We start from the raw sequence: 26,476 nt of genomic DNA on the forward strand, positions 1-26,476 counted from the left end.
TTTTTGTTTTTTGTTTTTTTTTGCTTTTGTTTTTGCCCATGTGCATGTTCTCAAATCATTCATTTAGTCACATTTTGGAAAGTAACCTGGTGAGACTGTCTTCCAGACTCAATTCTATCTTTTCATATTTGGGATTTCTAGAGTAATAATAATAAGCAGCAGCAGCAGCAGAAGTGTGAGCAGCAGCAGCAGCTACTATGACTATTTCATGTTTTACATCATAGTGTTACCTGCAGTTGGAGAACTGTAACCACAGGATACAGGTGTAGAGGATGTTAGTATGTTGTGTCTTTGCGATTACATAGGCCTGGTCTTGATTTGCTGGTGTAACTGAGCAAGTGATTCTACTTCTCTGACCCTAAGATATTTCACCTAAAAAATGACAAGTATGATACCTACCTCACAAGGTATTGTGAGGCTTAATTCCTGGTATTATCTCCAGAAAATTATGGACACTCAATAAATTTTAGAAACATTGTGAGAAAAAACATCTAAATGTAAAATCCATAATTTGCATTAAGTACTCAGAGTTTTGGTTTCAGATTGCTCTATGATATTCTGTGGAATATTTTTAATAGAACATTATAGGAATTAATAGAAAAGGTACTCTAATGAGACAGTTTGGAGAGCCTTGAAAAAAATCACAGAAAAATTAAAAAGGATATAACATATTCTTCAATTTCAAAATCTAAAGAAGAATACAGAAAAAAGAAAAAGGGAGGATGTAATGTAGTATATTGATGTTTATAAATCTGTAAATAAGTTTGGGAAGAAAGGTTACCATAAAATTTTTTAACAGCAATATACTTTTGGATACTCGGGCATTTTGAATATTCAATAACTGTAGAGACAACCGGAAGAATATTTCCATATTTGAGTATACATAGCTTCTACTTGCCTATTTTTCTTTTCCTTTCTTCCTTTTTTCTTTCCATCCTTCCTTCCAAGTAAATGGGAATGTATTATAAATAATATTTTTCTCTTTTTAAGCTACTAAGTATACTCCTGGAAAGAGTCACCTAAATTTTGTATAGATGGATTTCAGAAACTAATTGAAATCAAACATCCACAACATAGCCCAAAAATGTACTTACTGGTGGGAGCTGTTGCCAAAGTCTATGGGGGTGGTCAATTCTTCTGTCTTTCTGAAAGGACAATTATATTTTAGTGGAAGACATTATTTCAAACCATAAGGGAAACCCTGCTCACATTGTCTTGTGTCTTGTTTTAAGCAAGGTATACAGAAAATCCACAACGATTAAACTGTGTTATTTAAATATTCTAATCTAGTAGTTAAATGGCCATTCTGGAGCTTTGTAGCTGATATGGTAGGCATACATTTGGGATACCAAGATTTGATATCTCCCCTCTCTGTTGACTTTTAGCTAAATATGAATAGTGTGGATTTGTCTTTCTGAAGTTGCCCTGAAAGGACATTTTTCTTAGTGAAAAAATAACTCTTTTTAGAATTTATCATTTTCAAGATAATAGAATATGAACATTGGCCAGGTTTTTGTTTTGTTTGTTTTTACTAAATGAAATATTAATTTGTGTTTCTAGTTGTAGTCATAAGATGGAATCCACGTCTAGCATTTCAAAATTAATATATGTCTATAAATTTTAAAGTAGTGTTTTAAACACATGTAACTAATTTCTTAATGATTTATGCAGAGAGTCTGTATCAGCATGAACTAAATATCTGTATATAAGGTTAAAAATCCTGGAAGGATATATTTACCAAAAAGATAAACAATTGGTATTTTTAGGTTTTCAATATGTGACACAGACACACATGTACCCCATTTTAAACTGAGTGAATATTATAGAAAAGGGTATATACTGAGGGAAGGATTAGGATTGGGCTTACGTTAATTTCCTTACATATGTGAGTACTGAATATAATATGAAATATCCTCTTTGTTCTTGAGCTGGGATTTAAACAATAATACTAGTCTGAAACATGACACGAATTTCCTAATAGACAATATACAATTAGTTTCTGCTAAAATAAAACAGATTAATTATTCAGCCCCCAAAGTATATTAAACATTAAAATATGAAGTGGTAATATATTGTACTAAAATATAGATTAAAATTACAAAACATACAATTTTTATAAAGATTGTCTCTTATTTAAGAAGATTCTTGATGGAACTTCTTTTGAAATTTAGTAGTTACACTTCCACATGTTCTATTTGAATTTTCAATCTGAAAGCCTTGACAATTTTCTGATGTTTCATTTTTTTTAAATTTTTTAAAAGATTTTGTTTATTTACTCATGATAGACATAGAGAGGGAGAGAGAGAGAGAGAGAAGCAGAGACACAGGCATAAGGAGAAGAAGGCTCCATGCCCAGAGCCCGATAGAGCCCGATGTGGGACTCCATCCTGGGACTCTCGGATCATGCCCTAGGCCAAAGCCAGGCGGTGAACCGCTGAGCCCAGGGATCCCCTAATGTTTCTTTTTTGTGCAAGAAGACCATTAAAATGAATACTAAGAGGTATTTCATCAGTTTTTTTTTTATTTTGCACCAAATTTAGAAAGTGCATTTTCTTCTAATTTAATAAGTGTCATGCTAAAAACAGATGCATATAAATTAATTTGTTTCTTCTCTTGACTACTTCCTATCTACCTCCATTTTTTGTTCAATGAAAATACAGATTTCCTTATTTCTGTGTAGTCATTTAGAATCTTATAATTATGTCTGGAATTCTACAGATGTCAATATCTAATAAAACAAATTTTATGAAAATCCAATGGATAACTTTGCAGAGAATGTTGATGAAATAATACTTATACTTGTATATTGCAAGAAAAGCTTTTTTCTATCCAAAGTTGTTAGAGGTGTCAGAAATCATTGTCTACATCCCTTTCTTTCTGCTGAGAGCCATGCAGGGAATTAGGAAATGAAGAGAAGTGCTCTCCGCACAATGGCCTGTAGTGAATATTATTGATGACTAGACACCTGCTAGGTTGTAAAGGCATTTAATCCATATCATTTTGCCTTTTAACTTGTCAACTCAGACATGGTAGCAAGAAGAGTTTTCTGTCAAACATTAGCCTTTGCATTGCATTACAATTTTTATTTTTTATTCTTGCAATTTCAATGTATATATAACACACTGGGGCTTTAAATTATATAAATATTTTTCACTGTATGAAGGTGAACTGGAAAAAAAAGTGTGTTCTCTGAATGTCTAAACATTCGGAGTGTGATATACATAACTGCAATGATCATCTTCCAAAACTTGTATTTTATAGAAAAAAATGCCCCACATTTGCAATCACCTTTGGACTTTTTACCTTGCCAAATGCTTTCTTCATTATGGTTAATCCTTGTGCTATTAATGAAACACCAAGAATTTATTTTGTTTGTCAATATATTTGGAAGAATATTTTATTTTAGTTTTTAAAGGTTTTATTTATTTATTTATTTGACAGAGAGAGGGCACAAGTAGGCAGGGCAGCAGGCAGAGGGAGAGTGAGAAGCAGGCTCCCTGCTGAGCAGAGAGCCCTTAGCAAGCAGGGCTAGATCCTGGGATCCCAGGATAATGACCTAAGCCAAGGCAGATGCTTAACCGACTAAGCCTCCCAGACGCCCCTGGAAGTATATTTTAAAAGGAAATTAATGCCACATATTTTCCAGAGATCAGACTGGATAAGGTATATCCAGAAGATGAAAACTCTTTTTCTGCAATGAAAAAATCTCTGTGTGTTCCATGCATGGATCAGTGTCTAACAGATGGTAGACTACGAATGTTAGAACCTGAGAAATCAGTTCACTCAGACATGTCTCAATGGATATAGTTTTTATTTAATATTCCTTCTTGTGATAAGAATATAGACATTATTTTTCAACTTTTGAACTTGAAGTAACATAATGAATGTATCCAGTATCTTGAGAAAATGTCATGCAACTTTATAGGCAAGTAGAAAATTATTTTTACCACTTTTGAGGGAAAACTTTCTATAATATACCATGGCTTCTTTTATAGAATTTGCTAAAATAATGTAACCTTTTCAGTGTCTCAGTGACATATTAGTGGTAGTCTGCTATACTGAACAACAGAGTCCCGCAAATACTTTTGAGCTTTTCTGTGTCTCTTCTAGTTGTACATTATGCATGCTTTTTACAGTCACTTCCTTGACATCCTTTTACAATTTCATGTTAAGAATGCAGATCAAAGAGGAAAAAAGTGTGTTAAAAACCCCACTTAATAATGTATTGATTGACTTATTTAAAGGTACAAACAAGAACCTGAAGGAGAGTGCTGATTAATCTAACAAATCTAGCTACCCAGGCCAATTTGAATTATTTCCCATGTTACAACTCTTTATGTTTTTAAAGATTTTTTATCTATTTATTTGAGGGAGAAAGAGAGAGCAAGCACAAGCAAGGGGATGGGCAGAGGGAGAGGGAGAGAGACAAGCAGACTCCCTGCTGAGCACAGAGCACCAAAGCTGAACTTGGGGCTCGATCCCAGGACCCTGAGATCATGACTTGAACTGAAGAAAGACACTTAACCCACACAGATGCCCCATATCTCCTTATTTTTAATTACCTTCTTGATATCTTTACTGACAGATGTGCAGACACATAAAACCACAGCAGGTCCAAAGACTGACCTCATAAATTTTGCTGTTCAGCAGCCCCCTCCTATCTGCCCAGACATCTGTGTTAAAGAAAGTACTTAATGCTGTCCTTAGCTTCTCCGTCTCCCTGACTTTCCACCTTAACGTGGTCCACAATCCCTAATATGTGGCCTTTCCCTTTCACCTCCATTGCCGGGACCTTGTTTGCATTCTTGCAGTGTTTCATCAGTACTATTGCTTCATTCTTTCATCAAGCTGTCTCCACTCCTTCCCTGGCACCACCCCACACACACACGGTCTCTAGGGTTTCTATTTAAAAAAAATCTGGTTACTTTTTATACAGGCTTTCTTTCTTCAACATGAAAGCATAAATTACTGAGTGTGACAAAAGATATTCTTATCCTGCCCTCAAATGCTAACCGTTTATTGGTAACTGTACCCCTCACTTTCTAAGAGTCCTATTTCCATTGATCTTCCAGAATTACCCAAAATACACATGTTTTAATATGACATTATGTCTTTCATACATATTTATATGAACAGACAAGTAAGTGTACTAATAACTTAATGTACTTGAAACAATCTTTAAATTAAGTCATGTTTGATGCTCAAAACTTTATGAGAGAATACTTTCTATACTTAAATCACATGGGTAATAAGATTGTGAATCCAGTTCTCTATAATAGCCACCAGAAGAAGGAAACAAAATGAAGCCAAGGTAAATAGGGTTTGAGGTTGTTTTTCTTTGTGGGTTCAAGCTTCGGACTCAGGAATCACTGTTCTAAGTGTGATCTATTTTTGCTATAACTCCTGTACTTAAAGCTCAAGTTATGCATTTTATAGGTCTATGTGTCTGCATAATGTTTTAATATTTTAATATCTAGATTTTTAATAGTCTTATGAACTATGTCATAATTATAATTTAGTATTTGAAGTCAATATGTTTAAAAAGGTTTGGGCATTTCTGGTCAACAGTGATTTTAATTCTTAATCAGATTTATGAAACAGTCAAAGTAAAGTTGATAAAAACTATTTAGGTACTACCTTTTTGAAAATATCACAAGATTTTTAAAATATATTTTTTATTAAGTTAAACCAATAGAATATAAAGTGTTTTAGTTGGGCACTTGGGTGACTCAGTCAGTTAAACATCTGCCTTTAGCTCAGGTCATTATCTTTGAGTCCAAGGATGGAGCCCTGAGATGGCCCCCTGCTCACTGAGGAGTCTGCTTCTCCCTCTACCCCTCTCCCCTGCTCGTACTCTCTCTCTCTCTCTCTCACATGCACACAGTCACTCTCTCTCTCAAATAAATAAATAAATAAAATATATTTTAAAAATAAAGAGTTTTAGCTTATATTTTTATATTTAAATCACTCTAGAAATTAATTTTTAATTATGGCTCATTAGTAATAAGATAAATAGAGAAGAAAACTGCACATTCATTGATGTGTGCTACTATGGTACAAATATTAACATATTTTGATATTTGTTTCCTTCTAGATGTATAGGAAATGAGCCATAGGGGATCCCTGGGTGGCTCATTGGTTTGGCACCTGCCTCCGGCCCAGGGCATGATCCTGGAGTCCAGGGATCGAGTCCCAAGTTGGGCTCCCTGCAGGGAGTCTGCTTCTCCCTCGGCCTGTGTCTCTGCCTCTCTCTCCCTCTCTCTGTGTATCTCATGAATAAATAAATAAAATCTAAAAAAATAAAAAATAAAAAATAAAAAAGGAAATGAGCCATAATGTCACTAAAAGTAAACTGTTCTATAACATTTTTGCTCTTTAATAAAAGCAGTTATTTTAGTAGCAGTGCTGCCCCAATAATTGCTAGAGTGTCTAAATTGGATGTACTTCGGTTAATGCATCAGTAAGTGATGTACCTTCAATGCAGTTAAAAGATTCTAATCTAACCTAAGAGAAGATCTTGTTCATATTGACCACTTTAAATTCAGACTATGATTTCATATTTTTAACGTGGTCCATGGCTTAGTTGACCCCATTAGTGGGACACAACTCTTCTTTGGCATAGCCAGATGCTACTGAGTAAGCATTTCTGAAAGCATCGTCAGACAACCACCATTCTGTAGTTTCAGAAGAGGGAAAAGACAGTGAAGATATTTAGTATGGAGCTTGAGGAAATACTAGACTGAAGTGAGGGATAAGAAATAATTTATCAAGGAACAATAGTTATTCCATTGGAAATGTACTTGATCTTAACCTTTTTACGGGATATTAAATTTTTCTGCAAGATATTTATATAAGTTTTATGAGACGTTTGTGACCTGACTGGCAGAGTGATTGATTTTTTTTGGTTATTTTCCTGTTGTAGTTAATGTAGAGATGGATACTTTTGTGTACCTGCCAAGAGGTTGTGATTCATGGGGATTGTGTCTATCTGAATGCAGGACAGTTGCCTCACTCCAGCTCCCACTACTATTATGGGGAATGTAATTCTCAAGTGAATATAGAAAAGAAGGTTTTAGTAGCCTGCCTGATAGGTTAGGGGTTATGGGTTAGGAAAATGCCTCTTATTTTCTGATCTTGCATTTCTAAATCAGAGAGCAGAATAGGAGGGAGGATGAAAGACTTCCTACTCACTTTAAGAAGAGTATAGTTGGATCACTACCTGTATTTGGATTCCAGAGCCATTGGCTTTGTATGAGGTAGAGTAATCTCGATTCTGGCCACGGGTATGTATGCATAGCCTGGCTCACACACCGGATGCCCTCATTTAGGTGGTATCTTGTCTCAGTGTTTGTTTTGGGAAGTTGGGAGACACTACACAAGAATCCTGCCAGCCAGATTCCATTTTAAACTGCTAGTCTCTGCTTTTTTTTGCAACGCATGGTAAATTGCTGAGTATAAAGGATTTTCTCTATTAGCTGTGAAGGAGAACTAAAGTTCAGTTCCAATTCTCTTTCAAGAAATTTTCTCTGACTCCTGAATCCTTCTTCTATAAGACTCTAAGCATATTTCATCATAGTCTTTTTCATCTTATTGATGTTAATGTCTTGCCCACCACAAGATAGACCTTCTTAGGGCTGGCTTTTCAGTTTCACTTATCTCCTAATATATAATCTGCTCAAACTTGGTAGGCCTTCAGTAAGTGGTGTGAATTCAATAAAAATTGGCTTATCTGGCCTGATTGTGTCGATTATCTAACCACAGTAGTATTAACTGTGATTATTAATGTGTGTTTATTAAAAGTTATGGTGTATATAGAACTTTCCAAACAGTCAGCGATTCATATTTGTTTATGCCTAGCCCAGCTGTCTCCCTGACTCCCTAGACCATGCAGTGCCTTGCCATCGACTAATATACCACAACTGTTCTGTGATGCATCTGTTTTCCTAATTGGTGGAACTGATAAGGATAAATGAGCCCAGTTCTCCCCTTGCAGGGGTGTGTGTGCTGTCATAAACTCACTGAACACAGCCCTTATCTGGGGGTTGCAGGATGAGAATTATCTCTAGGGATGGTCCTAATTTAGAGCTGTGACCCCAGACGGGATGGTGGTGGTGGTGGTGAGAAGTGTACATGAGTTGCTTTAGTGATGCTCCCATGTTTCCCATCCATTTATTGACCACCACACAGTCAGAGCCAGGCTGGATGCTGCTTTTGCATTTCTGCCTGCCTGTTTCAGTTTCTGGGAAATACAGAGAGAGAGAGGAACACTTTCTCCTCCTAAAGTACATCTTAGTTAGATGCCAGATTTTTTTAAAATATTTTTTTAATTTTTTTGTTATTTTTATTTATGATAGTCACAGAGAGAGAGAGAGAGAGAGGCAGAGACACAGGCAGAGGGAGAAGCAGGCTCCATGCACCGGGAGCCCGATGTGGGATTCGATCCCGGGTCTCCAGGATCGCGCCCTGGGCCAAAGGCAGGCGCCAAGCCGCTGCGCCACCCAGGGATCCCTAGATGCCAGATCTTAATATCCTTTGACCCACTAGCATCCATGCTATATTTTTTATCTGCTACTTCTTTTCCCTTTTCCTTAACGGCATCCCTGATCCCATTAATCTTAGGCCAAATTCTAGCCAATGGTCACCTGTAATTATTTTCATAACTTTCTAGTAATAGGACACTTTTCTCTTTATGATCTAAATAAAGACCTGATTTACCCACTGCTTTTATCCTTAACAGTGGAGTTCTAACATTGTGTAATTTTTCAGTAAATATTTGTTACTATCTTATAAATTTAACTTTTTTCACCTTAATTGCATCCTTAGGGTCACACAGTATTCTTGTACAGCTTGTCTTAGGTTCCTTTGCTTTGAAACCCTCACTTGCCATCTCTGAACATCCACATTTCTTTATAGTTTTTGTCTCACTTATCTATCTACTACTTAGTTTAACTCAGTTTTGTTTAACTGAATTAGTTTAACCATATGGTTCCTTTTAGTAAGTGTCAAATATTTTGGTTCTACTATTTTTAAGTCTGCAACCTTTTCCATACCTTTACATTCAAGTGTGAAATCTTGTATTACCTTTAAATTGTTTCCTTACTCAAATAAAAAATCCAATTATTTTAACTCTCCACCTATTGCCTTGAATTTTGCTCTGCCAAAACTTGTGTCTCTAATATTTGTGATTTTTAAAAAACAGGTATTAATTAATTTAGAAAGTATGTACTGAATGCTTGTTATGTTCTAGATATAATTCTATGTTTGAAGATACAGGCATGAACAAATGACAAACTGGGGGCAGGACAGTGTCTTGGTTCAGTTCCACTCATGGCTAATCTAGAATTTTTGTTCTACTTTTGTTATTTATGCAAGCTTAGTGTCCAAGTAAAGTTTCCCCTAGATTTCTTGTCTCTTTGGTTGGTTTGCCCTTGAAAACGGGTTTTGATATAGTCGACTTTAAACCTACATTACTTTCCCACCAATTATCAGGTTATCACTTTTAAATCTGTAGTTATTTAAATAGATAAGCCATTAACAATGACAAAATATTCTGCAAACAGCTTTGTAGCTCCTTTTGTGCATGAATAAGGGGCAAACTATCTCTGTTGTTGGAAGTGATCAGATGACTGAGAGATTCATCTTGCATTCTAGACTATATTTTTTTATGCTCTTCTACAGTGTTTGTTTTCATATATCTACAAACACATAGCTAATGTATATTATAAAAAACAAGAGTTTTCAACTTTAGTTAGTTGTCAATTTTCCACATTTAGTTAAAATTAAGACTCTTACTAACCTGTGCTGCTTCCACTAAACTGCATGTGGCTTTGTGTGTACATCTTAGTTTTTTCAGCTGTAAAGCTGTAAACTTGAGTCTAATAGGACTATCTACCCCCTAGAGTTAATGTGTGAATTAACTGAAATAATTTTTGTGACTTAACAACATGCCTGTCAAATACTATTCAATTTCTTATTGTTTTATTTGAGAAACAAGTAAAATAATATATAGACAAGCGTAATAGGTTACCACTCTCTTCTTTAGCTTTTCATTTGATAAATGCCAAAAGGAACACATCAGATCTATTTTTTACTGACTTCCACCCTGTTGGATGAGTCAAGATTTTCATTATTCAAAGATAACTTATTCCAAGATACTTCCTGGCCCAACATGTTTATTCACTTTATTTCTAAATATTTTGTGGTTCTTCATCAGTGGTAGCTCCATGGCCTCTACTCTATAGTATTTCAGATCTCTATAGAATCTTTCAGGGTCTCTTTTATGGCTCAAGAAGTTATAAACCTATGCAAGGATCTGGATTGTACTGAAATATTCACTGGAGCAGACGGCCATGCTAGAATGTGACACATATTCTAGGTCTAATACTTACTAGGTTACAATCTATAAACTAGGCCAATCCTGGAAAGCAACTGTGGTCAAAATTACAAAATAGCAAACTGTAAAATAGCAAAGTGCATCTGTGGTATTTGTTAATTTTGGATGTAGCCTTCTCTCTAGTATCGTGAGCAAATCTGATAAAATCCATCACAAATCCTAGGCAAACAAACAAACAGACAAACAAACAAACAATAGTCTTGATGTTTTAGACATATTTCTAGAATTTACATTAAAAATAAAGCCTTTAGCGCAGCCCCGGTGGCGCAGCGGTTTAGCGCCGCCTGCAGCCCGGGGCGTGATCCTGGAGACCCAGGATCAAGTCCCACGTGGGGCTCCTGGTGCATGGAGCCTGCTCCTCCCTCTGCCTATGTCTCTGCCTCTCTCTCTCTCTCTCTCTCTCTGTATCTCTCATAAATAAATAAATAAAATCTTAAAAAAAATAAAATTTCCCTAAACTCTATAATTTAGACACTTAACATTTAGAGCATTTCCTTTCAGTATTCATTTTATTTATTTATTTATTTATTTTTTACTGCTTTTTGGGGCTGAGTTGAGTTCATGTATTATATGCAATATTATATCCTGGTTTCCCCCTCAACATTAGTATAACATTAAAATACGTAAAGAGTTGATTAATACACTGTTTAAAATTTAGTATTTTTCAATATATCAAAAACTGTTCTTAATTTAGAATATAAATTGTTTTAAATCCACCACAAATTTTCATTAATTTGTGACCTTTTATATTTTATTAAATTCAATTTGCCAACATATAGTATAACACCCAGTGCTCATCTCATCGTGTGCCCTCCTTAATGTTCATCACCCAGTAGTTTGTGACTTTTTAAAAATATTTTTTTTCATGAAAATAATGAAAGTTCTATCATGCAAAGAACTTTCAGAAACTAATTTTTTCCATAATAGTTGAGGCAGCGTGTTATATGGGTAGGTCACATTTTATTATAGGACTATGTTGCTGATGACCTGCTATAATTTCAAACAAATACAATTCAAAACTGATCCTGATAGAGGATGGCAAATGCATTTGTTAACCAGCATTAGGTGGATATAGAGAAGAAACACAATTTACAATGGACTCAGTCCACCAGTCCACCAATTTTGAGATTATGTGATTCTTGGCAAATTTTATAATTTCTGAAATTAATACAATTTCAAAGTAAGTGAATTAGAGAGAATTTGCACTAGTTGAGATGTATTTGACTCTAATATGACTGCAGTATAGTGGAACAAAACTTTGATTTGCATTTGAGATCACTTGGCTTTGAATCATAGCTATGGGTGAATTTAGGGAAGTTGCTTAATCTTTCCAAACATCAGTTTCTTCCTCTGTAAAAGAGGATAGTAGTAGATACCACAAGCAATTGTGGCAGATTGTGCACGGCTCTTGTCTAAATACTTGGCCTATAAAAAAGATTAATGTGATAGCATTTCCTTCCTTGATTGTGAGCATTTGACCATTTGTTAGGCCTCTTGTTTCCACAACTGACTTCTAAGCATGTATGAGAATTCTTCCATGGAAAGAACTAGATTATTTGGGGTTGGTCACAGATGACTGAAAGTGCAGAGACTTTGAGACAAATGCCTGACAGATAATCCCAGTTTATTCTGTGGTAAGATTTCTGATTTGTTGTTCTTGGTTGGACCAAATGATGGGTTTTCCATGTCTACTGGTTCTCAGGAAGAGAACTAAGAAAACTGATTAAAACTACAGTAGCAAGAGAGACTGCAACCTGTTGGCTCAGTTTATTATTAGAGATGTGAGTAGATGAATGTAAAGGATCTTTCAGCTCAAGCAAAACCTGACACATGTACCTTCCCAGCTCTGTTCTCTGCTGGTATTGTTTATTTTGTGTCTAAGGTCATGTGAATAACACCACTTCAATTAAAAAGTATTACACAGTTTGTAGACTTGTATAGTTTATGCATGTTTGTATCATATATATATATGATATATGCACCTCCTACATTATATATATGTATATATAAGGTAGAAGGTGCATTACCCCCATACTTTCTTTTCTCTTTGTCTAAGAACTTTAAAATATCACCTATTTGTCCAATTGCTGCCTTCTAGATTAAGAAATCAGCATCATTAAAAATATTCCAGTGACAAAATATTTTATTTCAACTCTACTTCACTTAAAAATAAAGCACAAGGATTAAATATTTTTAAAAAGACTCAAATGATGTCTTTCAGATCAATTTTACTCAGTAATTTTGAATAAACTTATGGTACTTAAGGATTCCTTACAAATACATTGAATTAATTGTGATGGAAAGGAAAGAGAGGAAGACATTTAATTTCAAGAAAATGTTCACATGATACTCTTATTGAAAGACATTAAAATTAGTATTAATTCTCCAACCCTACATCTCCTACAGGTAGGAAGAAGGGTTGTAATAAGCATCATTTGTATCACAAGCATGATTCTAACTATTTAGCATAACTCTGTCCTGAAATCAAACTTTAAAAGTATCATTTAAAATTTTCTTTATCTCGATACTATTTGAAGATGCTTTATGTCACTTTTTTTTCTCTGATTTGTTCAAGGAAACTTGTAATTATTTTACCGCTTCCTGCAGTGGATCAGCACATCTTGTGCTGTGTTGAGACATATGTGTGCGTATTTAGAATCATCTACTCTGTTAAGTGGCATCACTCTCCTTATCATCCCAAGATTAATGTGATGCATTTATGGGTGAGAATGACCCTATACTTCTCTGAGGTAACAAATGTCTTCATTTTTGGACATACTTTTTCACTAGTTTCTACGTTATCTGAATTACAAAGGGTTGTCTGTTTCCTTTCAGAATTTATATACAAGACAGAGAATTTTAAAACACAGAATAAATAAGCTTGCTTTGGTCATTTTTTTGTGAATTTTGAGAAAATATTGGCTATTTCTTAAGAGAAAGATAATGTAAAATGATTTAAATAGTTTCTTTTTCTATCCGTTGTTTCGATTTTATATTTAATTTACATATCATTTGTGAATATTTGCAATATTTGTGCATATGCCACAAATCATTTATGAATATTTGTACTATTTATCTTTGTATGGTTTTAAATGCTACCTAATGTACATTACATACGGATGTAAAAAAAAAAAAAAGATGACTTTCTATGTTGATATATTGAAATTAAAGAAAAGGGCAGCCTGGGTGGCTCAGAGGTTTAGCTCTGCCTTCAGCCCAGGGTATGATCTTGGAGACCTGGGATCGAGTCCCACTTCGGGCTCTCTGCATGGAGCCTGCTTCTCTCTCCGTCTCTCTCTCTCTGTCTCTCATGAATAAATAAATAAAATCTTTAAAAAATATAAAATTAAAAAACAAAGATGGTTCACTTAGGTAATAATGAAATAGGTGATCCTGAGTTCTCTTTAATTTGATAATAATTTAAGGAAAAGCTAAAGGTAGTGGCACTCTCAATGTGAGAATGCTATCGCTGAGTGTTAAGGGAAGACCATCCTGAAACTCATTTCCTTGGTTGTCAGTCTGATAAACCTCTTGTTATTTGACTGTGGAGTTAATTTTTCCTGATGTGAAATTGCAACAGGCATTTTATTTTATTTTCTTGGGCTCTGTGTCTTTGCAAGTGGGCGATATCTTCTTAATTTGTTCATTTAAGAAAAGGGCAGTATGTAGATTTCACAACAAAAATCAAATCTAAGCTTTCCTTATCTGTTGTTTTCCATGAGGTTCATTTTGAGTCTACTCAAGGTACAGTATGCTGATTTTTATGAAGCTCATATAATTGAATGAAGAAAATTATGTTGTGGTTTGTGGTCACAAACCATGATCTTCCAGGAGTTGTTTTTCCATTAGAATATCTTTTCAAACTTAAACATAATCTTTTATTCATATTTTATACCCTTAACTTATTCATAAAAGGTTATACCTCCTAAATTCATAAAAGGTTTTGATGCCAGTTTTAATATAGCACATAAGTTTTCTGGAACCAATAATCCCCATTCAATTTTAAGGTCCTGATGTCCCATTTAATGCTTGAAGTATGGGACTGGAAGTAAACATTTCACAAAAAGAGACAGATATTGAGGAACAAAGCATAAAAACTATGCAACTATTGATCAAAATGCAAATTGTGAAATTATATTTTTAATATTGTTTATAATTGGGGAAGAGTGTGGATTTGACTAACTTGCAGTGCTGTAAATATTTACAGTAAGTTTGGTGTATTGTAACTTGTGCTAACAATTGTTTAGCAACTCTGGATTTCTCAGGCTTCATAACAGCCTTACACGGTTTGGCTTAGAGGTTTCCAGGAACAGACAGAGAGCAATGCATGTGTTCCTCTGTGATCAGGGGCAGGCAGCCAGAGGCTCAGATTTGCTGATTTCATTTTGGCACTAATAAATAGCCACCTGGCTGACTGCTAGTTATAGTTTCACTATATAGAAGTAAATGCTTAAAAAGTACTTCGTATGTTACAACATTGTCTCTAGATAGTCCCCCAGATAGTTTGATCTCATGATCTGGAAGTAAGGATGAGATATAGAAAGTTAATGTGTGTATTTGGAGAAGGGCAAGATTTTTATCACACAGCTAGAAAACTTTCCTTAAACATGAATATATTTATCCTTGACTCCCAAAGAATGCAGTAAGAATACCAAGCCATAAGGTACTCATGTGAAGCTAATTTTAACCTAAATGCTTCCCACGTCCTAAATGAACACACCTTTGGAGAGGTTTAGATAATCCAACATTAGTTTACTGCAAGGAAATAGTCTATTCTCATTATTTGCAGTGGTTGTATTCTATAGAGTCTCTGAAACATTGATTTAGCAAATATTGAACCCTTGCTCCTTGGAAAAATAATACAGGAGTAGATTCCTGTGGGCCTTTTGTCACATTTTTGTCAATGGATCAATATATGATTTTGTTTGTGTGTTTCTGTTTGAAGGCATTGTATTTAATATATATTGTTGATTCATTAACGTTCATTAGCATTAAACTCATGGCCAACAGCCCTGTAATTCAAGACTGAATGAAACTTATCTAACACACGTATTTCCTCCCTAAGGCACATCATGGCCTTCTTCTGCTCAGGAACTCCACACAGCTCTCTAGTTCTATGCTTAAAGCCATTTTAAAGAACAAAATCATCAACATGAAGCTCTGAAATGTGAAACCGAGGCACAAATAGCCCTTGAAAAGGACACTGTTTTAGTGTATGAAAGCTAAAATAAGAAAGCAGAGTGTTGTCTTTTTCAACCTGAGTTGGGAATGTGTGCATCAGGCAACTGAATTTTTGTACTGCCCTGCATATATATCTTCAAATAACCCTAAAGACATTGCAAGTATCAATTTTAGGGTTCCAAATAAATTTTAGTGAGTGGGCGAATTTGCAAATTATGAAATCTGAGAATAATGAGGATCAACTGTACCATATGTTGCCAAACAGAATGATTCTGAAATGTTTGTGTCTATGCTGACTGCATGGAACTTCCTTTTAATTCTGGGAAGTAAGTACAAAATTTTTAAGTTGGAAGAAATATTAGAGATCAACTAGGTTCAAACTTTTTTTTTTTAATTTAATAAAATTTTTTAAATCAAAAATTTACCATGATTGGGGTACTATAAATTTCACAAGCATTGATTATGACTCTTGGCTCTTTTAATATAACCTATATTGGTTGATTCTACTTCTCATCTTTTAAAACTACAGAAAACAAGTCCTTTCCTTTGTTCATATGAAACAAAATTGTAGAAATTCCATGGTGGCTAATATGCTACTTTTTAAATAAAATTTCTTCTTAAGAAGACTTAATACTTATTTTGTTTTCTATGCCTTCATCCAATTGTCGGGAAAAAAAAAGTTGAGTTGTACAGGCGCAAGTGCAGTTTTATAGCCTTTTATCATGATTAAATATAACTTTTGGTTCAATAGTGTACAAATCAATTACTGATACAAATTCACTTTTTGTTTCTATCTTCAGTTGCTTGGTTTGAATGCTTTTTTTGAAAACACACACAAAAGTAGAGGTGTATGTGTCATGCATGTGTGTGTGTGTGTGTGTGTGTGTGGATACACATATATTTGTATAAATAGATAATACTTTTTACCCATCATTTGTCATTCTGGGGGCATGGCCGATTGAAAACAAAGTAAATGGCTTCACTGATTGAATTTAGCCTTACGAAGTATCGACTCCATATGATTGTATGTATTTCATGATCAGTGCATTTTTCTCTACCTTCTACTCACAAAATAAGTGGATTTTCTTATTATAATCATATTAACATAGGTAACTTAATCAGTGCTTGGACTTGTAATATTTAATAGACATTTGTGGTGGATAAAAATATAACTCTTTAGGGTACTGCATTTGGATTTCTAGGTCTTGTAATTGACCATTTGGCATTCTCTCTGTGTCTGTTTCCTGCCTGCTTTCTTTTGAATTACTCAAAAAAATTTAGGTATATGTTTTTGAGTTCATACCAAAAATTATTTTGTCTGTGACCCTACTATTAAATAGTTTAATAGTTTATCTTTTCCTAATTTTATTTGTACCTTTCTCTCTTTGAGCATAAGATCAGGAGAGTAAATTATTTTCCTTACATAGAGATGGTCATTTGTTAATCTGAATGACTCTCTCCACATCTGTAGAGCTGTAGATGAGAACTATTTTTTTACAGAGGTGTATTAAAGACAATGAGATAAGACTCATATAATTAAAAGCATGACAGTATCTTCTAGAAGGAAATACTGTTGATACTAACAGCTTGATAGAAGAAACTTATATTGAATAAACTGATAGTCCAAAAACTGAATAATGTTACCCTTTGAGCACAAGTTATTTTATGCCAAATTTAAAAAATCTTGTAAATATACTCTTTCCCATTGTCTTCATCCATTAACACTCCTGTAACAAAAATACCCTAGACTGGGTGGCTTAAAACCAGCACAAATTTATTTATTTTTTTAAATTAATTTTTATTGGTGTTCAATTTACCAACATACAGAGAAACACCCAGGGCTCATCCCGTCAAGTGTCCGCCTCAGTGCCCGTCACCCATTCCCCTCCACCACCACGCCCTCCTCCCCTTCCACCACCCCTAGTTCGTTTCCCAGAGTTAGGAGTCTTTATGTTCTGTCTCCCTTCCTGATATTTCCCAACATTTCTTTTCCCTTCCTTTATATTCCCTTTCACTATTATTTATATTCCCCAAATGAATGAGAACATACACTGTTTGTCCTTCTCCAATTGACTTATTTCACTCAGCATAATACCCTCCAGTTCCATCCACGTTGAAGCAAATGGTGGGTATTTGTCGTTTCTAACTGCTGAGTAATATTCCATTGGATACATAAACCACATCTTCTTTATCCATTCATCTTTCGATGGACACCGAGGCTCCTTCCACAGTTTGGCTATTGTGGACACTGCTGCTAGAAACATCGGGGTGCAGGTGTCCCGGCATTTCATTGCATCTGAATCTTTGGGGTAAATCCCCAACAGTGCAATTGCTGGGTCGTAGGGCAGGTCTATTTTTAACTCTTTGAGGAACCTCCACACAGTTTTCCAGAGTGGCTGCACCAGTTCACATTTCCACCAACAGTGTAAGAGGGTTCCCTTTTCTCCGCATCGTCTCCAACATTTGTTGTTTCCTGCCTTGTTAATTTTCCCCATTCTCACTGGTGTGAGGTGGTATCTCATTGTGGTTTTGATTTGTATTTCCCTGATGGCAAGTGATGCAGAGCATTTTCTCAAGTGCATGTTGGCCATGTCCATGTCTTCCTCTGTGAGATTTCTCTTCATGTCTTTTGCCCATTTCATGATTGGGTTGTTTGTTTCTTTGGTGTTGAGTTTAATAAGTTCTTTATAGATTTTGGAAACTAGCCCTTTATCTGATACGTCATTTGCAAATATGTTCTCCCATTCTGTAGGTTGTCTTTTAGTTTTGTTGACTGTATCCTTTGCTGTGCAAAAGCTTCTTATCTTGATGAAGTCCCAATAGTTCATTTTTGCTTTTTTTGCATTTTTTTATTGTTACATATATATATTTTAATTTTAATACAGAGTCAGATTTTAGAAGCTGTACAAAGGAGAGCCAAAAACACTTTACACATTCATGATTAGCTTTAGTATTTTTTACGGTACATACTGAAAATGTTATTTACTAGTAAGGAATGCCAAGTGTGTCCATCACCATTTGAATAGCTTGTAGGGGATTTGTGATTTCTTCCATGTTATCTCTTCTCAAAACCCAATCTGGTTTAAGTCTTGAAACTATTCTGGTTCTTACAGGTGTTTCTGGAATAAAGGGAGTACTTATAGAAGAATTCATCTTTTGTTTATAAAGTGTTCTTTCAGTATTCATTTTATGTTTGCGAGCTGTAAGCTTGTAGAGACTATAAATACGGTCAACAACTTTGTACTTACTTCGAACACTAGAGGCCCTATTCGTTTTCTTCAATAAAACAGCTAACAAACAGTAGGTTTTTGTAAAAATGCTTCCACCCTTGTCTGCAACTTTGTCACCAGGTTTTTCTCGGTACATTTGCAAAAGGTCCAGCAGTGTATCTATGCAGTTTTCTGCATCAGAAACTGCTGCAGTAGTTTTCTCATACTTAGCGACATTAAGCAAGACTTGTACAGCATATCTGATGACTTCCATACAAGGAATGCTACGATTACAACTTCGGATCAAAACAAATATTTTAGAAACTGCTCCACTCTGGGCCATGTTCTCGCAACAAAGTGGAGATAATCTAGTAACTACCTCTAGGTGCTTTAAGGCCTCAAGAATAGCAGAAAGGTGATTCTAGGTCAAAAGATAATGAAGTGCAAGCGCAGTTCTTTTGTAAAGTTTGTTTTCTTCTCGAATCTCCCTGTTAACAAGTTGAAGACTTAGTCGTATAGCTTTAATTTTTGTACAATCATTTTTCTTCCTCCAAGAGTATCCTCTCCATAATGCCTGAATTCTACTGATTGCATTATTAAATTTTTCCTGTTTTTTACGGAGGAGGAAACGGCGTACTGCTTTCTGTATGACCGATGCAGCTCTATTCTGCTGGCTCGTACATTCTGGAACTTCATGCTGATTTGTGAGGATGTTAGGGTATTTCTGAGCAAACCTCTTTTGCTGTAATCTTGTTCGAAACCACCTCTGGATACAGATGACTGCATTAACCTGCTTGTTAGCATTCTTCATAGACATGTGATGTTTATATGCTCTTTGAATTTTAAGAGCAGACAGGTGATAATATGCAGCTGCTGTGAAGTGAAGAAGTCTGATTTTGGTTCTTTGTTCTGAAATTCTTTTTCTTACTAACCAACCACGCACTAGTGCTTGTAGAACAACTGTAGATTTTTTTAATTCTACATATTTTATTCTTTGACATTTTCCGGCCTTTCTGGCTCGTATATATCTCTGTATGGTCAAAGCAGCAGACTTCTGCCGGAGAAAGACCTGCCTTGCTTTGTATCTTCTAAAATTCGCTTGGATCAAACAAGCAGCTTCATGTCTTTTCATCATTAAGAAGTGTTCACGAGCTCTTCTTCCAGAAAGTATAGCTCTCCATTTTCTCTGAATGATAATTGTTGATGCTCTCACATTCAGAAACCGTGTTCTCTCCAGTTTGGTGTAGAAGCAACCTTGAATGATTTTAACAGCTTTTAATACAGCTAGATAGTCTTTACGTGCTTTCCAATACCTATACCAGGCTTGAATCTTGCAGGCAGCTTTCACTTGATGTAAATATTTCCTGGCTTTATAGCTCCTCCACACAGCCTGGATTTTTATGGTGCTATCTTTAATTTTCTGAAACCTCCGTTTCTGTATAAATCCTCTCGTTCTAGCTTGAATCATGATAATGCTGCTCCTAATTTGTAAATATACTTGTCTTTGATGTTTTGTAGACAAAAAGGCTCGGTGGTGATTTTGTAAGACGACTGCTGCCTTCCTGTACAATAAAAACTGCCTTCTTGTTTGCCACGTCCTGAAGTACTGCTGGAGGGTCACCGCAGCTCTTTTCTGCTGGACAAACCTTCTCCGCCACACGGCCATCTGAAGGAAGTACTGAATGCGCAGGGCAGCACACTTCTGTGTTTCCAATTTCCTTGTGACCATCTCGCAGAAAGCTCTTTGAGTCGCTACTAGAGCCTCTCTCTGGGGGTACTCGGCCTCTTGTGAACAAGTGACCAGGGAAGCTCCACGCCACTTCTGAGTCCTAAGTGCTGAGCCGTGAACAGCTGCACACTGAGCTTCGGTTCTGCAAGAGCAGAAGGCAGACTGCTTAGCACTGGCTACCACGTTTACCTCCGAGAGGGTTTTCAGTCTCTCTCTAACCTTCATGCCCCTAAAAGCGGCCTGAATAATTCGCACAGACTTCTGAACTGCCAAAAAATTTTCCCTTTCCACTTTTACTCGGATATAGGACCTAAAATAATTCTGTATTACAGCAACGGCGGTTTTCTTTGCTTGATAATCGAGTTTGGCTCTGTGCATTCGGTAGAATGACTGAATTCGTGTGGCAGCCAGGTGCCTATGCTGCATGTCCTCTTGCACCTTACAACTTCTATATGAAGACTGTGTACACACGACTGCCTGGGTGCGCACTGCAGTTAGTGCCTGTATCGTCTTTGGACAAAAATTACATTTGCTCTCAAGTGGAGATAATGCTTCCTTACTTTGGAGGCTTTAAAATGCTTCTGAATAATAGTGGCAGCCTGATGCTGTTCCTGAATCGGTTTCCTTAGGATCATGTCCTGGAAATCTGCTTCAGTGCAGGCTGCTGCTGCATTCCTGAGTGCACTGTGTTGAAGAGCTTTCTTTTTATTTGCTCTATATTTTTCTTGTATTACTTTTGTAGCCCACTGGATCTTTTGGTAAAAAAGATACTGCCTATACATTCTGTATGTGCTTTGTATTAGGATAGCAGCTCTGTGTTTTTCCCTTAAAAGCTGTCTTGCTTTCATTCCCTTATATGTAGCCTGAATGATCAAAGCAGAAGGACTCTGTCAAACAGAATTTCTCTTTGCAATTTTGCAGCCCTGTATGCTCGGTAATGTTGCTGAATTAAAATGGAGGCATGTTTCCAGGTCTGAAAAGTAACATATGTTCTGTGCATTCTGTAAGTGGCCTGGATGAGAACCGCAGCCTGTGCATCTCCTGCAGCTTCTTCTTTGCCACCAGCCTTCGGTAAGATGACTGGATTGTAATGACCGCTTTTTTTAATTTCAAGAATTGGTGCAAGTGATGCCTGGCACAAATGGTGGCCCGGGATTTTCTCTGAACAAAAACAGTAGCTCTTTTGAGGGAAATGAACCTTTTCCTCACCACTAAAGATCTAAACGTGCTTTGAATAAGGGTCGCAGAGGAATGCATGTTTTTCAAATGTTCTCTTTGCCTTTGTGGATGTATCTTGCAAGACGTTACTGTGGCCAAGTTCAAAAAGTGTGCTGCCTGTGTTCTCTTCTATGATTTTGATGGACTCTTCTCTCACATTTAGATCTCTCATCCATTTTGAGTTTATCTTTGTGTATGGTGAAAGAGAGTGGTCCAGTTTCATTCTTCTGCATGTGGATGTCCAATTTTCCCAGCACCATTTATTGAAGAGACTGTCTTTCTTCCAATGGATGGTCTTTCCTCCTTTATCGAATATTAGTTGACCATACATTTCAGGGTCCACTTCTGGGTTCTCTATTCTGTTCCATTGATCTATGTGTCTGTTTTTGTGCCAGTACCACACTGTCTTGATGACCACAGCTTTGTAGTACAACCTGAAATCTGGCATTGTGATGCCCCCAGCTATGGTTTTCTTTTTTAAAATTCCCCTGGCTATTCGGGGTCTTTTCTGATTCCACACAAATCTTAAAATAATTTGTTCTAACTCTCTGAAGAAAGTCCATGGTATTTTGATAGGGATTGCATTAAACGTGTAAATTGCCCTGGGTAACATTGACATTTTTACAATATTAATACTGCCAATCCATGAGCATGGAATATTTTTCCATCTCTTTGTGTCTTCCTCAATTTCTTTCAGAAGTGTTCTATAGTTTTTAGGGTACAGATCCTTTACGTCTTTGGTTAGGTTTATTCCTAGGTATCTTATGCTTTGGGTGCAATTGTAAATGGGATTGACTCCTTAATTTCTCTTTCTTCAGTCTCATTGTTAGTGTATAGAAATGCCATTGATTTCTGGGCATTGATTTTGTATCCTGCCACGCTAGCTACCAAATTGCTGTATGAGTTCCAGCAATCTTAGGGTGGAGGCTTTTGGGTTTTCTATGTAGAGTATCATGTCATCGGTGAAGAGGGAGAGTTTGACTTCTTCTTTGCCAATTTGAATGCCTTTAATGTCTTTTTGTTGTCTGATTGCTGAGGCTAGGACTTCCAGTACTATGTTGAATAGCAGTGGTGAGAGTGGACATCCCTGTCTTGTTCCTGATCTTAGGGGAAAGGCTCCAAGTGCTTCCCCATTGACAATGATATTTGCTGTGGGCTTTTCGTAGATGGCTTTTAAGATGTCAAGGAAATTTCCCTCTATCCCAACACTCTGAAGGGTTTTGATCAGGAATGGATGCTGTATTTTGTCAAATGCTTTCTCTGCATCTAATGAGAGGATCATATGGTTCTTGGTTTTTCTCTTGCTGATATGATGAGTCAAATTGATGGTTTTACGAGTGTTGAACCAGCCTTGTGTCCCGGGGATAAATCCTACTTGGTCATGGTGAATAATTTTCTTAATGTGTTGTTGGATCCTATTGGCTAGTATCTTGTTGAGAATTTTTGCATCCATGTTCATCAGGGATAGTGGTCTGTAATTCTCCTTTTTCATGGGGTCTTTGTCTGGTTTTGGAATTAAGGAGATGCTGGCCTCATAGAACGAATTTGGAAGTACTCCATCTCTTTCTATCTTTCCAAACAGCTTTAGTAGAATAGGTATGATTTCTTCTTTAAACGTTTGATAGAATTCCCCTGGGAAGCCATCTGACCCTGGACTCCTGTCTTGGGAGGTTTTTGATGACTGCTTCAATTTCCTCCCTGGTTATTGGCCTGTTCAGGTTTTGGATTTCTTCCTGCTCCAGTTTTGGTAGTTTGTGGCTTTCCAGGAATGCGTCCATTTCTTCTAGATTTCCTAATTTATTGGCGTACAGCTGTTCATAATATGTTTCTACAGTCGTTTGTATTTCCTTGGTGTTGGTAGTGATCTCTCCTTTCTCATTCATGATTTTATTCATTTGAGTCTTCTCTCTCTTCTTTTTAATAAGGTTGGCTAATGGTTTATCTATCTTATTTATTCTTTCAAAGAGCCAACTCCTGGTTCTGTTGATCAGTTCCACAGTTCTTTTGGTCTCGATTTCATTTAGATCTGCTCGAATTTTAATTAACTGTCTTTTTCTGCTGGGGGTGGGGTCTTTTTGCTGCTTTTTCTCTAGTTCCTTTATGTGTAAGGTGAGCTTTTGAATTTGAGTTCTTTCCAGTTTTTGAATGGATGCTTGTATTGCTATGGATTTCCCCCTCAGGACTGCTTTTGCTGCATCCCAAAGATTTTGAATGGTGTATCTTCATTCTCATTAGTTTCCATGAATGTTTTTAATTCTTCCTTAATTTCCTGGTTGACCTTTTCATCTTTTAGCAGGATGGTCCTTAACCTCCATGTGTTTGTGGTCCTTCCAAACTTCTTGTTGTGATTAAGTTCTAATTTCAAGGCATTATGGTCTGAGAATGTACAGGGGACTATCCCGATCTTTTGGTATCGGTTCAGACCCGATTTGTGACCCAGTATGTGGTCTATTCTGGAAAAAGTTCCATGTGCACTTGAGAAGAATGTGTATTCAGTTGAGTTTGGATGTAAAGTTCTGTAGATATCTGTGAAATCCATCTGGTCCAGTGTATCATTTAAAGCTCTCGTTTCTTTGGAGATGTTGTGCTTAGAAGACCTATCGAGGGTAGAAAGAGCTAGATTGAAGTCACCAAGTATAAGTGTATTATTATCAAAGTATTTCTTGAGTTTGGTTATTAATTGGTTTAAATATTTGGCAGCTCCCACATTCGGGGTGTATATATTGAGGATTGTTAAGTCCTCTTGTTGGATAGATCCTTTGAGTATGAGATAGTGTCCCTCTTCATCTCTCACTATAGTCTTCGGGGTAAATTTTAATTTATCTGATATAAGGATGGCTACCCCTGCTTTCTTTTGAGGACCATTTGAATGGTAAATGGTTCTCCAACCTTTTATTTTCAGGTTGTAGGTGTCCTTCTGTCTCATATGAGTCTCTTGTAGACAGCAAATAGATGGGTCCTGATTTTTTATCCAGTCTGAAACCCTGCGCCTTTTGATGGGGTCATTAAGCCCGTTCACGTTCAGAGTTACTATTGACAGATATGAGTTTAGTGTCATCATGATATCTATTCAGTCCTTGTTTTTGTGGATTGTTCCACTGAACTTCTTCTTAAAGGGGAATTTTAAGAGTCCCCCTTAAAATTTCTTGCAGAGCTGGTTTGGAGGTCACATATTCTTTCAGTTCCTGCCTGTCTTGGAAGCTCTTTATCTCTCCTTCTATTCTGAATGAGAGCCTTGCTGGATAAAGTATTCTTGGCTGCATGTTCTTCTCAGTTAGAACCCTGAATATATCCTGCCAGCCCTTTCTGGCCTGCCAGGTCTCTGTGGAGAGGTCTGCTGTTACCCTAATATTCCTCCCCATAAAAGTCAGGGACTTTTTTTCTCTTGCTGCTTTAAGGATCTTCTCCTTATCTTTGGAATTTGCAAGCTTCACTATTAAATGTCGAGGTGTTGAACGGTTTTTGTTGATTTTAGGGGGGGGGAGCTCTCTATTTCCTGGATCTGAATGCCTGTTTCCTTTCCCAGATTCGGAAATTTTTCAGCTAGGATTTGTTCAAATACATATTCTGGCCCTCTGTCCCTTTGGGCGCCCTTGGGAACCCCAATTAAACGTAGGTTTTTCTTCCTCACGCTGTCATTTATCTCCCTTAATCTATCCTCATGGTCTTTTAATTGCCTGTCTCTTTTTTCCTCAGTTTCCCTCTTTGCCATCAACTTGTCTTCTATGTCACTCACTCGTTCTTCCACCTCGTTAAGCCTCGTCCTTAGGACTTCTAGCTTGGATTGCATCGCATTTAATTGATTTTTAATTTCTGCCTGATTGGATCTAAATTCTGCAGTCATGAAGTCTCTTGAGTCCTTTATGGTTCTTTCTAGAGCCACCAGTAGCTGTATAATAGTGCTTCTGAATTGGCTTTCTGACATTGAATTGTAATCCAGATTTTGTAACTCTGTGGGAGAGAGGGCTGTTTCTGATTCTTTTTTTGGTGGTGAGGTTTTTCTTCTAGTCATTTTGCTCAGTGTAGAGTGGCCAAAAACAAGTTGTGTTGGGAAAAGGAGAAAAAGAGAGAGAAGGAAAGAAAAGAGAAAGAAAAAGAAAGAAAGGAGAGAAAAACAGGGGGGGTGGGGTGGGGGAAGCAATCAGAAATCAAGGAGAAAGAAAAAAAAAACACAAACCAAAACCAAAACAAAAAAACACGGGGAGTATCTTCTGATTCTGTATACTTTAAGTCCCTTGACCTCCCCTGGAACTGGTCCCTCTCGCTGGTCTTCTTGGGGAGGGGCCTGCTGTGCTGATTTTCAGGTGTTAGCACTTGGGGGAGCTGCTCTGCCCCTGCCTGGGGCAGGGCTCAGTGGGGGGTGTTCACCCCGTGAGGCCCCAGGAGGAACAGCCGCAGTGGCGGGGCCAGCTGTGCAGCCATGGAGTCAGCTCCCGCAGTAACTCCCGGGCTCTCTGTCTGCAGGGCCTGGAGGCTCCGGGGCGGGGCCGCTGATCTGCTCAGCTTGGGGCAGGAGCGTCCTTGCTGTCCTGGGCCCTCCCGGCCTCTGCCTGTCCCGGGGGAGGCCGGATCCTGGGCTGTGTCCTGGGCCCTGTGCTCCGGGGCCTGCGCTGTTGGATTCGCTCCCGCCCCGCAGCCCCCTCCGCGGAGCCGCCGCCCGAGCCCCTCCGAGCTGCTCCAGGTCCCGCCATGCACGCTGCAGCCCTTAGGGAGCTCAGCGCATCTCCCTGGGGCGCAGGTGCCTGT

The 26,476-nt window shown here is 37.0% G+C and overlaps 1 pseudogene; it reads right to left on the bottom strand.

The window, feature by feature from the left end:
- Positions 1-17,910: 17,910 nt before the first annotated feature.
- Positions 17,911-21,769, bottom strand: LOC140596413 (abnormal spindle-like microcephaly-associated protein homolog pseudogene; annotated as a pseudogene).
- Positions 21,770-26,476: the final 4,707 nt, after the last annotated feature.

The sequence above is a fragment of the Vulpes vulpes genome, unplaced genomic scaffold (assembly GCF_048418805.1).
Source record: "Vulpes vulpes isolate BD-2025 unplaced genomic scaffold, VulVul3 Bu000000642, whole genome shotgun sequence".
Classification (NCBI taxonomy): domain Eukaryota; kingdom Metazoa; phylum Chordata; class Mammalia; order Carnivora; family Canidae; genus Vulpes; species Vulpes vulpes.